This window comes from Sapajus apella, unplaced genomic scaffold (assembly GCF_009761245.1).
Source record: "Sapajus apella isolate SASKATOON/1434 unplaced genomic scaffold, GSC_monkey_1.0 scaffold114, whole genome shotgun sequence".
Classification (NCBI taxonomy): Eukaryota; Metazoa; Chordata; class Mammalia; order Primates; family Cebidae; genus Sapajus; species Sapajus apella.
This window is the reverse complement of record NW_022437054.1, coordinates 4,156,856-4,173,129: the sequence shown is the minus strand read 5'-3', so window position 1 is coordinate 4,173,129 and position 16,274 is coordinate 4,156,856. Positions and strand designations below refer to the sequence as shown.

Here is a 16,274-nt window from a genome sequence, read left to right as displayed (position 1 = left end):
TTTATTGAGCTGTGTTTGGATGCCATACACAGAACTATGCATTTTACGTGATCTATCTCTTTTCATAGTCAAAACAAGTATGTGGTGAGTGTTGCTACCATCCCCAGTGTGCAGATGAGGCAATTGGTCTTGGAACGATCAAAGAGCTCATTCAATTTGCCCGATGGGAGAACTTCTGAAGAATATGCTCCTTCTACCTTGCCGTACTGTCTCATTTTGCTTATTTTACTTTATGTTTTCTTTCATGGATGAAGGGATACATGGACTATGGGAAAGCATTCCTTTTCGTCTTGTTCTGTGGAAAAGAATATGTGCCAAGACTCAACATCTGGCTTCATCTCTTACCATCTAGTTTAAGTGTTTCTTAAACTTAGCAAAGTGAACCATATCTTTTTTTTTTTAGGTGTATGACTACTGATGTTTCACTTCTATTCATGCTTTCAAATTTAGTTCACATTGCAGTAATTTTTACTGAGGAAAAAGCCATGGAGTTTGTATGCTTGGGGTCAGTCACTGGTAATTATACCATCTGAAATCCACATAATCAGGTACATATTTGAAGCTGACAGAAAAAGTACTACAGGGTCATGCAATCCCAGTGGAAGGATGCAAAATGAAATAAATGAATGAATACATACATTTTAGCTATTGTTAAGGAAATGTTCAAAGATTAATATTGGGTACCATTGGGGGAGTTCTTATGTTTCAGGTGAGAAGTGATTTAAAATACAGATTTCTCTCCCTGTTTGGTTCTGCTTAGAAATACCAAGAAATTTTCATTGTCTTTTCACTGCGTGTTCAATACATTAAAACAAACAATGCCACACTGAAGTCAACAATCCAAAATATGGACAGTAATTAAAATACATGCATGATCAGATTACAGCACTGCAGAGAAGGAAGCATTACTATTATTGGCATTTTAAAACAGTTTCACTTCCTTTTTCCTCAAGTAGCTCCCGTGTATTGCAAGAGTGGCCATGTTTTCCTACTTTTCTTCGTACCCATGCTATTCAATTATTTTTGAGTAAAGGCTTATATTTAACTTGAAATTAACTGTGTGTCTTCTGGGCCTGGCTAGTTCGTGAACAAGGTTTGCTCTCCTCTCCCTCTGATTTTTAAAAAATTGTGCTAGTGCTGGTGGAGAAGTTTTGAGCATTGAGATGTTCTGGCCCTCCTTTAGAGGATAATACATAAGGGCTGCTGACCACTGTGCCACAGACCAGCTCAGCTGAGTAGCAACTACCCTGCACAATGAAAGGAGTTTTGTTGGATTGCCAAAGCTCTCTAGAAGATGCTTAAGGATGTTTTCCATTCCACTTTGTTGAAACATCAGCTTGGTCAGGCCTCTAGAGAGGGAGTAAACACAAACATATCCTCTCAGTTCTATGTAATATCGAGAAGCCAGGATAGATGTTAGGAGGTGAGTTCACACACCTGCATAAGTCATAGAGCTAACGTGCCAGAAAGTTCATATAGGGTACAATTTTAGCCTTAGAAAAATTTGGAATATTATTTTTGATTTCCTGTTCTCTCCAGTCAGCAGCCCGTGGAAAATGCTGCCTTGAGGTGATTGTTTCATAAATGTTATGAACTTGCCTTTACCAACATCTAGAAAAATGATTTAGGAGTAAGTTTAAATCTCATCTTGAATCTGCATTCAATCCTATAAACAAAGATTGATAAATGCAACTCTGTTTAAGACTCTGGCCTGGTGAATTTCTTCTACTATGTGTATGTCCTTAAATTAGAGAGAGTGCAGACAAGCTAGGCCTCAGAAAAACCTGGAAAAGTGCTCTTTGCCTTTCATATGGACAGTTGTGCTCAGGTGGTGTGACTTCAGAGATTCCTTGCTGACTCAGATACCCTGGTTTACCTCCATCTCAGACTTGGTAAAAGGTTTTATTGGGATAGTGAATGTGCAAGACCTTTGAAAACTATAAAACACTATGAAATATAGGGTAGAATAGTTGATACAATAATTTTCTCATTTTCAAAGATAAAATATAAGACTACTACTTTGGATAGAATATAGCTGGTCCTACTGCAGCAACTAGAAAAAGCTGGATAAATTACAAAAATCATGTTTTTTAAAACCTCAGAAAATTGTGGAAGAAACGAGTACTAGATGAGCTAAAATTATGGAGAGGAGTAAATTGTTCCAAGGTAAGCTGATGATTGACAGTTTCCTTTGGCCCTAGGGGATTTGTTGATTCTGGATTCAGGATGAGGACTGGACTTGGTTCAGGCAGAGGGTCCTTGTGAAGGAAAGACAAAGCAGCAAAGCTTTAACCAACATGAGGCTAGTGTGATGAATTGGAAACTTGGAGTGGTTCAAACTCAGAATTTATTTTTGTCACAAGATATTTGCTGAGTTCTTGGACTTTACAGGATACTGAGGAGTGAGTCTGAAAATGTCTAACGGAAAATGAAACCTCCCACAGGCTTATGCTCTTAAGAAGCAAGAAGCATCTAGTGGGTAGAGCCTACTTTAAGCACATGACTGTTTTCCCCATTAAGACCTTTGCCAGATGTTGAAGTTTTCTAGGGCCAGGAGACTGGTGAGCTTGTTTGAAAACCTCTGAAGGTTAGAGATAGATTTTTCAAAATCTTTCATGATTGAGGAAACTGATACCCACCAGACTATCCATCAAAGTCCTGAGAGGGGTATACCCCAGGGACAGGGGTGAACCAAAGGTCTATTAAGTCTTAAATTGAATTCCTGATTGGATTAAGGCACACAGCCTCTCACCCAGTCTGTCTAAAAGAAGGGGGAAAAAAACTCCACATTCTCTGGTGGAATATAACATGTGCATATAACACACTTTTATGCACAATGTCTGGAATACAATTAACAATATCTATACGTGCAAATGGACAAGAAAATGTGAATGATAATAAAGAGACAAAAAAGACAGCAGAACCAGACCACATGATAAAACTACTAGAATTAGTAGATTGGAACTTTTAAAATAATGTTCAAGAAAAGAAAGAGAGAGGTGGAAACAACAGATGAAAATATGGAAAATTCACCAGAGAATTGGAGTTTATTTTAAAAAATCCAAATGGGCAGTCTAGAATTGAAAAAAGCCATATCTGAAATTAAGAGCTAAGTGAATTCATTTAACAGCAGAAGGGACAGAGTGGAGACTAAAGTTAGTGAATTGGAAGAGAAGTCAATAGAAAATACACAAACTGAAGCCCCAACTGAAGCACAGTGAGAAAAATTAATAGAAAAAAGGTCCAACATACACATTATTATAGTCCCAGAAAAAGAGAAGAGAGAGAATAGGAAAAAAGCAATATTAAAAAACATGATTAAGAATTTTCCAAAATGAGAGGACATTAATTATAGATTTAAGAAGCTCAGCAAACTCCTAGGAGAGTAAACACAAAGAAATCTTATTTAGGGACAACACATTAAACCGACTGAAAAATTACATACTAAAAAAGAAAAATCTTAAAAGCATCCAGAGATAAAAGACACGTCACCTGCAAAGTAACAACAATAAGATTTGCAGCTGACACCTCCCAAAGATATGGAAGTTAAAGACAATAAAATGACAACTCTAAAATGGTAAAGTAAAATAATTGTCAACCAAGAATTCTATTCCTGGTGAAAATGTCCTTAAAAGGTGACATGAACACATTTCAGGCTAACAAAAATGGAGGGAATTTGTGGATGGTGGGCCTCACTAGAAGAGAAACCACAGAGAGTTCTTTAAACAGAAGAAAAAAAATGATTCCTGATAAAAACAGGGAAATTCAGGATGGAATAAAAGAAAGAACAAATATAAGTAAATACAGGCCACAACAAATAAATGTGGAGATTCAGAACCATATTTTACATGTAATATGCATGTCCCAAACAAACTCTAGCACAATGTCTTATACAAAGTATGTGCTCAGAAATTTTTTCCTGGATATTTTCTCTGATTCTAAAGAAATTCTGGCTGTGTCTATGGTCGGGCCCTCTGCGTCCAGCTGCCCGGGGCCGAGCTCGGGTGTATGGGGCCGCAGGAACCGGCTCTGGGGCCCCGATAACGGGCCGCCGCCGCAGCACCCCGGCCTGGTGTGAGGGTCTCCCTTGATCTGAGAATGGCTACCTCTCGATATGAGCCAGTGGCTGAAATTGGTGTCGGTGCCTATGGGACAGTGTACAAGGCCCGTGATCCCCACAGTGGCCACTTTGTGGCCCTCAAGAGTGTGAGAGTTCCCAATGGAGGAGCTGGAGGAGGCCTTCCCGTCAGCACAGTTCGTGAAGTGGCCTGACTGAGGCGACTGAAGGCTTTTGAGCATCCCAACGTTGTCCGGCTGTTGGATGTCTGTGCCACATCCCAAACTGACGGAGAGATCAAGGTAACCCTGGTGTTTGAGCATGTAGACCAAGATCTAAGGACGTATCTGGACAAGGCACCCCCACCAGGCTTGCCAGCCGAGACCATCAAGGATCTGATGCGCCAGTTTCTAAGAGGCCTAGATTTTCTTTATGCCAATTGCATCGTTCACTGAGATCTGAAGCCAGAGAACATTCTGGTGACAAGTGGTGGAACAGTCAAGCTGGCTGACTTTGGCCTGGCCAGAATCTACAGCTACCAGATGGCACTTACACACGTGGTTGTTACACTCTGGTACCGAGCTCCCGAAGTTCTTCTGCAGTCCACATATGCAACACCTGTGGACATGTGGAGTGTCGGCTGTATCTCTGCTGAGATGTTTCGTCCAAAGCCTCTCCTGCGGAAACTCTGAAGCTGACCAGTTGGGCAAAATCTTTGACCTGATTGGGCTGCCTCCAGAGGATGACTGGCCTCGAGATGTATCTCTGCCCCGTGGAGCCTTTCACCCCAGAGGGCCCCGCCCAGGGCAGTCGGTGGTACCTGAGATGGAGGAGGTGGGAGCACATCTGCTGCTGGAAATGCTGACTTTTAACCCACACAAGCGAATCTCTGCCTTCCGAGCTCTGCAGCACTCTTATCTACATATGGATGAAGGTAATCCGGAGTGAGCAATGAAGTGGCTGCCATGGAAGGAAGAAAAGCTGCTGTTTCCCCTCTGGACACTGAGAGGGCAGTCTTTGCCTTTGTCTCTGAGGCTGTGGAGGCTCCACCTCCATCTTTCTACAGAGATTACTTTGCTGCCTTAATGACATTCCCCTCCTACCTCTCCTTCTGAGGCCTCTCCTTCTGCCCCCCTATTTCTCTACACTAAGGGGTATGTTCCCTCGCGTCCCTTTCCCTACTTTTATATTGGGGGTCTCTTTTTATACAGGAACAACAAAACAAAAAAAAAATGGTAAAAAAAAAAAAAAAAAAAAGAAATTCTGATCTAATTATAAAGGCAATTATTTAATGACATGAGATTTTTGTTGTCCGAGAGATAATAGGAGTTAGATGCTCTTACTTCTTTAATAATTTTCTTTTTACCATTTTCCTTTCTTCACTCATTCTTCATCATATTTGATATATGACTTCTATACATTTAAGTCATATCTAATATTATTTTATTCTTAATATTGTATTAGTCCATTTTCATACTGCTATGAATACCTGATTGGATAATTTCTAAAGAAAAGGAGGTTTAATGGAGCCACAGTTCCACATGGTTGAAGATGAAGAAGAAGAAAAGGCACATCTTACATGGTGGCAGGCAAGAGAGGATATGCAGGGTAACTGACCTTTAAAAAATCATCAGATCTCATGAGATTTATTCACTATTATGAGAATAGCATGAGAAAAACCTGCCCCAATGATTCAATTTCCTCCTGCTGGGTCCCTCTGATAACATGTGGGGATTATGGGAGCTATAATTCAAGATGAGATTTAGGTGGGGACATAGCCAAACCATATCAATATAATTTATACTTTTAGTTTTTCTGTTCTTCCTATGTCCTATGTTTTAAGGTCATACTTACTATAAAAATGGTAACTTGGTAATTATTCATTGAATCACAAAAAAGCATAGGACTATAAGAAGTAAAGCAGACCAATGCTCCATTAAACTTAGTATCCTCGTTAATGAGGATAGCAAAGGGAAGAGTTGGAAACAAATGAAGAAGAAGAGAATATAGGCAGATAGTGAGGGTCTGAGTATAAATTAGGTTTAAGCTGGGGAGAAGTAGAAGCAGGGGAACCAGATGTTGGGGAGAGAGAGGGTCTTGGAAAAGGTTAATTAGTGATAGAAAGTATTGCAAAAGGTAAAGACTGTGATTCTATGAGAGTTACTCAAGTTCCAGGTAGACAATTTCATAATTGTTATTCAGCACTGCTTAGCATTTGTTCTGTTTGAAGTGAAGAAACTGCATTGTGCAGCCTGTGGATTCTTTCAAGGGAATCATTACCCATCACAATGGTTGCTCATCATGCTTAGAATAACACTCAACTCCTGAACAAGGCTTATATGGCACTAGGAGATATGGTTCATGTCTGTCTCCAACTCATTTCACACACTGGGCTTCTCACTTATTCTTCCGCTGCTATTCCTTTTTGTTCTTCAATCATTTCAAGCTCATTCCTGCCTCACGGTCTTTGTGCTCAGTAATCCCTCCACTGGAATTCCCTTTACAGAGGTCCCCCCTTATCCACGGGACATACATTTTAAGACCCCAGTGGATGCCTGACCCCATGGATAGTACCAAACCCTACAAAGTCTATGTGTTTTCCGATATCTAAGACAGCTACGAGTGACTAATGGGTGGGGAGTGTACACAGCGTGCATCTGCTGGGCAAGGGGATGACTCATGTCTTGGGCAGAATGGAGCAGGACAGCACAAGGGTTCATCGTGCTACTCAGAATGGTGCGTGCAATTTAAAACTCATGAATTGTTTATTTCTGGATTTTTCCATTTAATATTTTCAGACTTCAGATGACAGTGGGTGATGGAAACTGCAGAAAGAGAAACCTGGGATAAGGGTGGATGACTGCACTCAAATCTTAGCAAGATGATCAGCTCCTTTTTATCATTCAAGTCGCATTTTAATGTCATCTTTTAGAAAGCCCTGGAAAGCAGGGCTGCAGCCCCTTCCACAGCACTGTTTTATTTTCCTAATAGCACTCAGTCCTATCTAGAATTATCCTGTTGATTTGCTTATTGTCTGTTTCTCTCCATAGAAGTTAAGCTCCACAGCAGTGAGGGCCTTGCCTGTCTTACCGTATCAGCCAGTAATAATTGTTATAATTAATTATATATATATCATTATATTATAATTAATTAAATATATAATTATTATAATAATTATTATGAAGGAAAATAGTGATTGTGGGTGATAGGCGAAGGGTTATTTTAGAATGATCAAAGCAGACCTTTCTGAGAAGTCACAGTTCCGTAGACAGCTTACTGAAGCCAGGGAACAAGGCATGGACAGTTGAGGGAAAAGCAATCCCCTAGTAGGTCTGCCAGCAGATGGGAACATGCAGGACCTTGAGAAAAAACAGGGAGATCCATTTTGTGGCAGTGTGAACACTCGAGATGGTGGTAGGAGACGGAATCATAGTGGGAGGCAGGGTCAGCTAGTGAATGCTCTCGCAGGTAATCCGGTTTAAGGGTGACAGTGACATGACTGGGCTTATGTTGTGTGGCAAGTAGGTTTGACGCCTATGCAGGGAGACTGTGAGGAGGTCATTGCAGTAATCCAAAGGGAGAGACGCTGGTGGCTAGAGCCACCATGGGATCAAAGAAGATGGCAGAAGGTGGCTGGACTGTGGACCTTCTTTGAAAGTGGAAATGTTAGGGTTTGGATGGGTGGCTGAGTGGATGTAGTGCTGTTTGCTGAGATAGGGAACACCTGCAGCCCAGGTTTCTGGGGAGAGAGGCTGTGGAGACTCAAGAGCTCCAGGTGTGCAGTGTTGGGTTTTGCAGGTCTTCTAGAATATGGAGTGGAGGTGCCAGGGAAGCAGCAGGGTAAACACTGGAGAAGGGAAGGAAGGGCTAGGGATATAGTTTGGGAAGCCTCGGCGAGTGGATGGCATGTGAAGCTTTGGGAGTAGATGAAATTTGAGAGGTGAGTACAGGGAAAAAAAGATCTGTGAGAACAGAGCTGTTGGATACTCAAAATGCTGGATATTGAGAAGAAGATGCAGCCAAGGAAATGGAAAAACGATCAGTGATGTAGGAGGAAAACCTAGAATGTGTTCATCTGTCATAGATGACAGAAGAAAAAAAAAGGATGTGAAAGCCAAGAGAGTGATTTAATCTGCCAAATTCTGCTGAGAGGTCAATTGAGTAGGTTGAGAACTGACCGTGGATGTATGTAGCTGGACATTAATTTTGGGAGATGATGGCAGTACCAGTGAGAGGCAATTTGTTCCTACTCACCCTTGGAGAATACTGGAAACATTCTTCCAACATCAAGAAAGAAGCAAATATTAAAGAAGCCTTTGCAAAAAAGGGAGAAGGTCTTCTCCATTCACACATTCAATGGAAGCTAGCTATGTAATAGATTAAAAAATTATTTTAGCTAATTCTTAAATTCCAGTGGACTAAGTAGCAGAGAACGTAGGCTACAGTGTTGAAAGGTCTATGTTAGAATCCGGCCCATGACTTCCTAGCTGTGTGACTTTGGTCAAGCATCTTAACCTCTCAAAGCCTCAGTTTCCTCAACTTTAACTAACAGAGATAACAATGTTGAACTTGCAGTGTAATGAAGCTAGATGGAATATGTGAAGTTCTTTTACGTAATGTGTGTTTGATAAATGTAGTTGTTGTTAATATTATTATTTATGCCCCATCTACATTATGAAAGGAGGGAAAGTTAAAATGGGTTATGCTGGCATGAGACCAGAAGAGTGAAGAGCAATGGAGAAGCAGAGGCAAATGATGAAGAGGAAGGAGGTCGCATCAGGAAGCTGGGCAGCTTTACTGGCCATAAGGCTGGACTCGGATAGGGAGATGGGGCAGTTTGAACCAGCAACGTGATGTAACATGGAGACAGTGATAAGTGAAGAAAATCCCAGGGCTTTGTCAGCCACATTTTATGACAGAAGAACTAGAGACAGGCAGGAAAGTAAAATGGCCAGGAAAAAAGTCAGACGTGGCTGAGGAAAGACAAGAGTTATTGTGGAGAGCTGGCAAGTAGCAGACCTTGCCAGGCTCCCCAAAGACCTGATGAGTTTGTCTTTTCACATTTTCGGAGATGTATCCACCTGGGGATATGTGGGGGAAGGTGGGCCCTAATTACAACATTTTCTGCAGTTGCTCCCAGGATTTTTGCATCAGGCACAGTCCTTCCATGCCTTCCAGAGAGAAATATGTAATTATAGTGAAAAGTTAAACTTTATTATTTTTGTAAATAAATAGCACATTCAATAAAGTGTATTAGTGAAAATTCTCCCTCCCACCCTTGTCCCCCAGCTATGCAATTGTCTTTTCCAAAGGTAGCCAGTGCTGTTGTATTTGCTTCTTGAATACATTTATAGAAATATTTCTGATATGTGTAAATATAAAAGGTTTCCCCCTAGGACACAAATAAGGCATGCCATATACACTGTTCAGGATTGTATTTTTTTTCATAATATTCTTTGGAGATTAGTCCTTATCAGTATCCAAAAACCTTCCTTATTTTTCTTTTAACAAGCTACGTAAGATTCTATTTTATAGATTTACTGTAATTCACTTAACCAGTCATTCTGGATGGGCACACAGCTCTTGGCAATCTTTCCCTACTGCATAGAGTGCCACGGTGTGGAATCTTTGGCATATGGGAGTCTGCATATGCATGCATAGACATATAGAAGGTAAATTCTAGAAGGGAAATTGCTGAGTCCAAGGGTCCATGTACTGGAATTTTAATAGATTTTACCAAAGTGCCCTTCATAAAGACTGTGTCAATTTAATCTCCATTAGTAATATAGGAGAGTGCCTGATTTTCCAAACTCAAACACACATTGTTTTATATAATTTTTTAATATTTGTCAAATTTATAGGCTAAAAATGGTATATTGACATAATTTTATTATGTATTTTTTTGTGAACAGAGTTAAGCATAGTTATTAATGTTTAAGGAACATTTGTATTTACTTTTCTGTAAGATGACTAGTCTATTCTATTGTTGATACATTTTTCTTTTAACACTTTAAATATTTCATTCCAATCTTTTCTTGCTTGCATGGTTTCTGAAGATAAGTCTGATGTAATTCTGACCCTTGTCCACTTTCTGTTGCCATAAACGAATACATGAGACTGAGTAATTTATAAAGAAAAGAGATTTATTCAGCTCATGATTCTGGAGGCTGGGAGGTCCAAGACTGGGCGTGTAGATCTGGTCAGTTTCTGGTGAGGGCTTCATGCTGTGGAGTAACATGGCGGATCATGGGTGCGTGCAAAGAGAAAGATGAAGCCAGCTGACCTGCTTTGTAAAGAACTTGCTCTTGAAAGAACTAATCCAGTCTCTTGAGAACTGCATTAATCCCTTCATGAGGGCAAAGTCCCCATGACTCAAACACCTCTTAAAGGCTCCATTATCTCTCAGTACTGTTATGTTGGGAATTAAATTTCACGGTTAATTTTAGAGGGGACAAACCACATCCATAGTATTCTGCCCCTGGACCCCCAAAACTCACATACTTCTTACATGCAAAATACGATCATTCCATCTCAATAATACCGTAAGTCTTAATGTGTTCCAGCATTAACGCAAAAGTCCAAAGTCTCATCTGAGACTAAGGCAAAGTGCTTCCAGCTGTGAGCCTGTAAAATCAAAACAAATTATCTGCTTCCAAACTACAATGGTGAGGTAGGCATGGGGTAGACATTCTCATTCTAAAAGGGATAAATAAGCAGAAAGAAGGAAGTAACAGGCCCCAAGCAAGCCCCAAATCCAGCAGGGAAGACATAACATGTTAAACTCCGGAATAATCTTTCATGCCACATGTCACCACATGACACACTGGGCTTGGGATAAACTCCTGAGGCTTCAGGCAGCCCCACCCCGGTGACTTTGCTGGGTACAGGCTATGTGGGCACTCTCTCAGTGTCTGCAACTATCTCAGGCAGGTGTTGCATGCTGCTGGTGGCTCAACAGTTCTGCGGTCTCAGTGGCAGCCCCATTCCTGTGACTCCACGAGGCATTGACAGGTAGGGACTCTGTGGCAGCTCTACTTCTGTGGCAAGTTTCTGCTGGTCCCGTGGGCTTTCTGTGACATCCTTTGAGATCTAGCTGGAGAAAACCATGCCTCCAAAGCTCTTGTATTCTGAATACCTGCAGAGTTGGCACCACATGGACACCACCAAGGCTTATGGTGTGTGCCCTCTTGAACAGTGGCCTGAATTGCACCTGGGCTCATGTGAGCCTTGCCAGGGCAAGGATTGCTTAACTGGGATGTGGGGAGCAGAGTCTGGAGGTCGCCGTAGGCATCAAGCCAAGGTTCTGTGTCCGAGATGAGAGGGGCAGCCTCTAAGATCTCTGTAATGCCTTTAGGACCATTCTCCCATTGTCCTGATGAGCAGACCTGGCTTCTTTCTGCCTGTGCTAATCTCTTTAGCGAACAGTTGCCTGGCTGCCTCTTTGTACTGACTTTTTGCTCTCTACATAGCCACACTGTGAATTTTCCAAATCTTTCCACTCTGCTTCCCACTGCTCCTGTAACTCACTGTAAGTAGCCAGAAGTAACCATGCGGTATCTTGAGCACATTACTGCTTAGCTATTCTTCCACCAGGTATTCTAGTTGTCTTTCTTAAATTCCACCTTCCATAAAGCCCTGGGGCATAAATACAATGCAGCCAAGTTCTGTGCAACTGAATAACAAGGATGCCTTTATTCCAGGTTCCAATACCTTGTTCCTCATTTCCATCTGAGACCTCATCAGCATGGGTCTCCCTGTCCATATTTCCACCAGAATTCTGGTCACAACCACTTAAGTAATCTCTAAGAAGTTTCAGAATTTCCCTAGTCTTTCTGTCTTCTTCTGATCCCTCACCAGGCTCTCCCTCAATGATTTGCTCACAGGATAGGCGTTTTCTAGCTGACTTCTTCAAAATTCTAGATACTACCCATTACCTGGTTCCAAAGCTGCATTCACATTTCCAGGCATTTGTTAGAATCGCAACCCCAATGTTGTTACCAATTTTCTGTCTTAGATCATTTTCTGTTGCTGTAACAGAATACCGCAGACTGAGTACTTTATAAAAGAAAAAGGTTTCTCTAGTTTATAATTTTGAAGGTTGGGCAAGTTAAATTTGGTCACCTTCTGGTAAGGGCCACATGCTGCATCATACATGGTGGAGAAGTGAAAGGGGAGACAGGTGCGTGCAAAGAGAAAGACAAAGTGGGCCAACCCACCTTATAACAACTTACTCTTGAGAGAACTAACCAGTCCCATGAGAATTGCATTAATGCCTTTGTGAGGGCAAAGTCCCTATGACTCACCTCTTAAAGGCCCTATTACCTCTCAATCCTGCTGGCAATTAAATTTCAACGAGTTTTGGTGGAGACAAACCACATCCAAACCATAGCCATAGGTAAGGTGTCCCCTGCCCCCCCACCTTAGCTCCTTTCAAGATATTCTCTTTATTTTTGACTGTCTGTGGTTTGAATATATGCCCAGGTGTATATATTTTTTGGTATTTATCCTGCTTAGTGGTCTCTGAGCTTCCTAGTTGGTGGTTTGGGGTCTATCATTAATTTTGAAAAATTCTCAACTATTATTACCTCCAATTTTCTTCTATTTATTTTTCTTTTCTTTCTGGCATACTCATTAGAATATTTATACTTTGTATAATTGTCTCACCGTTTTTCCATATTCTATTTTTTCGATCTTTAAAAAAGTGTCTGCATTTTAGCTTGAAAAGTTTCTGTTGACACCTCTTCAAGCTCCCTAATGATTCTTCAGAGAGAAGAAGAGAGAGCCCTGGGCATATTTCCCTGTGTCCAGTTAACTGTCATTCTCATCAAAGGCATTCTTCATTTCTGTTATAGTGGTTTTTATTTCTACCACTTCTTTTAGATTTTTCCCTTTAGTTTCCATATCTCTGTTGACCTTACCTATCTATTCTTGCATACTGTCCATTTTTCCATTAGTGATTTAGCAAATTAATCATGGTTAAGTTTTCAGTGTGATAATCCCAAAATCTCTGCCATTTTTGAGTTCTTGCTTGTTTTGTGTCTTCAGACTGTACTTTTTTGCCTTTTAGCATGTCTTATAATTTTTTGTGGAAAGCTAGACATGACATATTGAATAAAAGTGACTGAGATAGATAGACTAGTGTGAAGTTTTATATTTATCTGGTGAGGGGTTAGGCCTGCTAACTCTTTGCTGTAGCTATAGATGTCAGAGGCTAAAATGTCATCTGATGTCCCTGTTTTGGTCTAGAGATTCCTGGTGTTTGAACCTTGCAGTTCTTTAAGTCCTAGGGTAGTTTAGTGTAGTTCTAGTGATGTAGTGGTAAGGTGTGGAGGAGTTGCGTTCTAGATCACTATCATTAGGGCGCAGTCTGTTAGTGAGCCTGGGGGTGTATTTCCCTATCCCCATTTCGAAGGCTAGAGGGGGCTGGAGTTGTGTGTTTCCCCTTCCCCATGTTGGTTAGGCCCTGGTCAAACAGTTTTCCTTGAGGGTAGGCCTTGCTAAGAAGAGGGAGCCCTGGGCATATTTAGAAATAGTCACTTTTCCTCTCTTCTTGTGGGAAGTAGAAGAGGATTTTTCTCAGACCTTCACAGGGAGAACCTGGTAGGATTCCTGGAGGTAAAACTCAGGGAAGTGTGGGGACTCCTGTAAGAAAATTCATAGGAGATTTTTTTGATGAATTCTTGACTCTGAAGCTTGTCACAGTGAGTCTCCAACAATTAAAGTATTCCCACTGATAGCAGCTCCAGCTGTGGTTTGCTTCTGCTTTGGTAAGCTGTGATTCTATGTATCAGCCTGTCTGCCTCTCCACTTTTCAGGGCAGCAGTTTTTCCTATGACCTTAATTCTTGATTAATCTAAGAGAGTTCTTGATTTTCAGTTTATTCAGTTTTTTTCTTGTGTGCCTGGGAATGATGACTTCCAAGCACTCTACATGTTGGATCAGACACCGGAAGTCAAATTTTTCTTAATGATTTGTAGGAGCTATATATATATATATATATAGGCACTCACATACACACAGACACAGGCATACACACATATATATATTTGAGATATGGTCTCACTCTATCACCCAAACTTGAGTGCAGTGGCATGCTCACAGCTCATTGCAGCCTTGACCTCCTGGGCTCAAGCAATCCTCCCACCTCAGCCTCCAAAGTAGCTGGGACTACAGGTGTGTGTCACCACACCCAGCTAATTTTTTAATTTTTGTAGAGACAGGGTCTTGCTCTGTTGTCCAGGCTGGTCTTAAACTCCTGGCCTCAAGTGATCCTCCTGCCTCTGCCTCCCAAAGTGTTGGGATCACAGGCATGAGCCTTTGTGCTGGCCAGCTTTTTATATGTTAGAAAAACGAGTCCTTTATCTTTATATGAGATGCATTTTTTCTCATTTCATCATTTATCTTTTGAATTCGTGTTTTTCTCCCATGCAGTTAAAAAATGTTTTGTGTGTGGTTGCATTTATCAATATTCTCTTTTAGGCATATGGATTCTATGGTACATTTAAAAAGGACTTCATACATCAGATCATAAGGGAATTCTTCCATTGTTTCCTTTAGGACTTGTTATAGTTTTATTTTTTACATTTTAAATATTTGCATTTGGGTTTTATCCTCATGTAAATTATGAAGAATAAATACTATGTATTTTTTAGTTGTCTATTCTGTTGTTTCAAAACTGTTCACTGATCGCTCATTTTTTCCAAATTAGTTGATCACCATATATAGAATTCTAATATGTATTTGGATTTATTTTTATAATTTCTATTCTGTTATTGCTTTATCTGTTTATTCATAGGCTAATATAAATAATTCACATGATACTCTGTTCTAATTATTATAGTTTTAAAAATATTTAAAAATATTGTGTGGCTAGTTACTCCTTAATTTTTCTTGTTAATTAAAAAAATTTATTGTCAACTTTATTTTTCCATATTACCTGCAGCATCAGTTTATCTAATTTTAAAAGTCTTGGCATTTTTATTGTCATCGTTTTTAGATTAATTTAGGAAGGATTACATATTTATGACACTGAGTTTTTCTATCTAAGAATATGATACGCCTTTCAATTTGTTCAGGGCATCTTTTGTATTCCAATAAATATTTTAAAATAAATTTATTTTATTTATTTATTTTTAAGGATAAGAAAAAAGGATACTTTATTCTTTTTCTGCAATTTTTTTTCTTTTTTTAAAATTTATTTTATTGCATTTTAGGTTTTGGTGTACATGTGAAGCACATGCAAGATTGTTGCATAGGTACACACGTGGCAGTGTGATTTGCTGCCTTCCTCCCCATCACCCCATATTTGGCATTTCTCCCCATGCTATCTCTCCCCAACTCCCCAAACCCCCACTGTCCCTTCCTATTTCCCCCTAACAGACCCCAGTGTGTAGTGCTCCCCTCCCTGTGTCCATGTGTTCTCATTGTTCAACACCCGCCTATGAGTGAGAACATGCGGTGTTTGATTTTCTGCTCTTCTGTCAGTTTGCTGAGAATGATGGTTTCCAGGTTCATCCATGTCCCTACAAAGGACCCAAACTCATCGTTTTTGATGTCTGCATAATATTCCATGGTGTATATGTGCCACATTTTCTTTGACCGGTCTATCATTGATGGGCATTTGGGTTGGTTCCAGGTCTTTGCTATTGTACACAGTGCTGCAATGAACATTCGTGTGCACGTGTCCTTATAGTAGAACGATTTATAATCCTTTGGATATATACCCAGTAATGGGATTGCTGGGTCAAATGGAATTTCTATTTCTAGGTCCTTGAGGAATCGCCACACTGTCTTTCACAATGGTTGAACTAATTTACACTCCCACCAACAGTGTAAAAGTGTTCCTATTTCTCCACATCCTCTCCAGCATCTGTTGTCTCCAGATTTTTTAATGATCGCCATTCTAACTGGCGTGAGATGGTATCTCAATGTAGTTTTGATTTGCATTTCTCTGATGACCAGTGATGATGAGCATTTTTTCATATGTTTGTTAGCCTCATGTATGTCTTCTTTTGTAAAGTGTCTGTTCATATCCTTTGCCCACTTTTGAATGCGTTTGTTTGTTTTTTTTTCTTGTAAATCTGTTTCAGTTCTTTGTAAATTCTGGATATCAGCTAAAATAAATTTAAAATAAAAATAAATTTTAAAATAAATTTAAAATAAAAATAAATTTAAAATAAAAATAAAACTTAAATAAATTTAAAATAAATTTTATTTT

General features: G+C 40.0%; 1 long non-coding RNA gene and 1 pseudogene across 3 annotated transcripts in view; one reads left to right on the top strand and one right to left on the bottom strand.

Moving 5' to 3' along the window:
• The first annotated feature begins 3,959 nt into the window (after positions 1 to 3,959).
• On the top strand, positions 3,960 to 5,270 carry LOC116537889 (annotated as a pseudogene). The gene has a single exon (XR_004263400.1). The product of XR_004263400.1 is annotated as a cyclin-dependent kinase 4 pseudogene (transcript).
• Positions 5,271 to 10,249: 4,979 nt separating this feature from the next.
• Positions 10,250 to 16,274, bottom strand: part of LOC116537888 — a 15,282-nt gene continuing 9,257 nt past the window's right edge. For both annotated transcript variants that reach the window (XR_004263398.1, XR_004263399.1), the window contains exon 3: positions 10,250 to 10,281. This is a non-coding gene — a long non-coding RNA (uncharacterized LOC116537888). The remainder of the gene's footprint in view (positions 10,282 to 16,274) is intronic.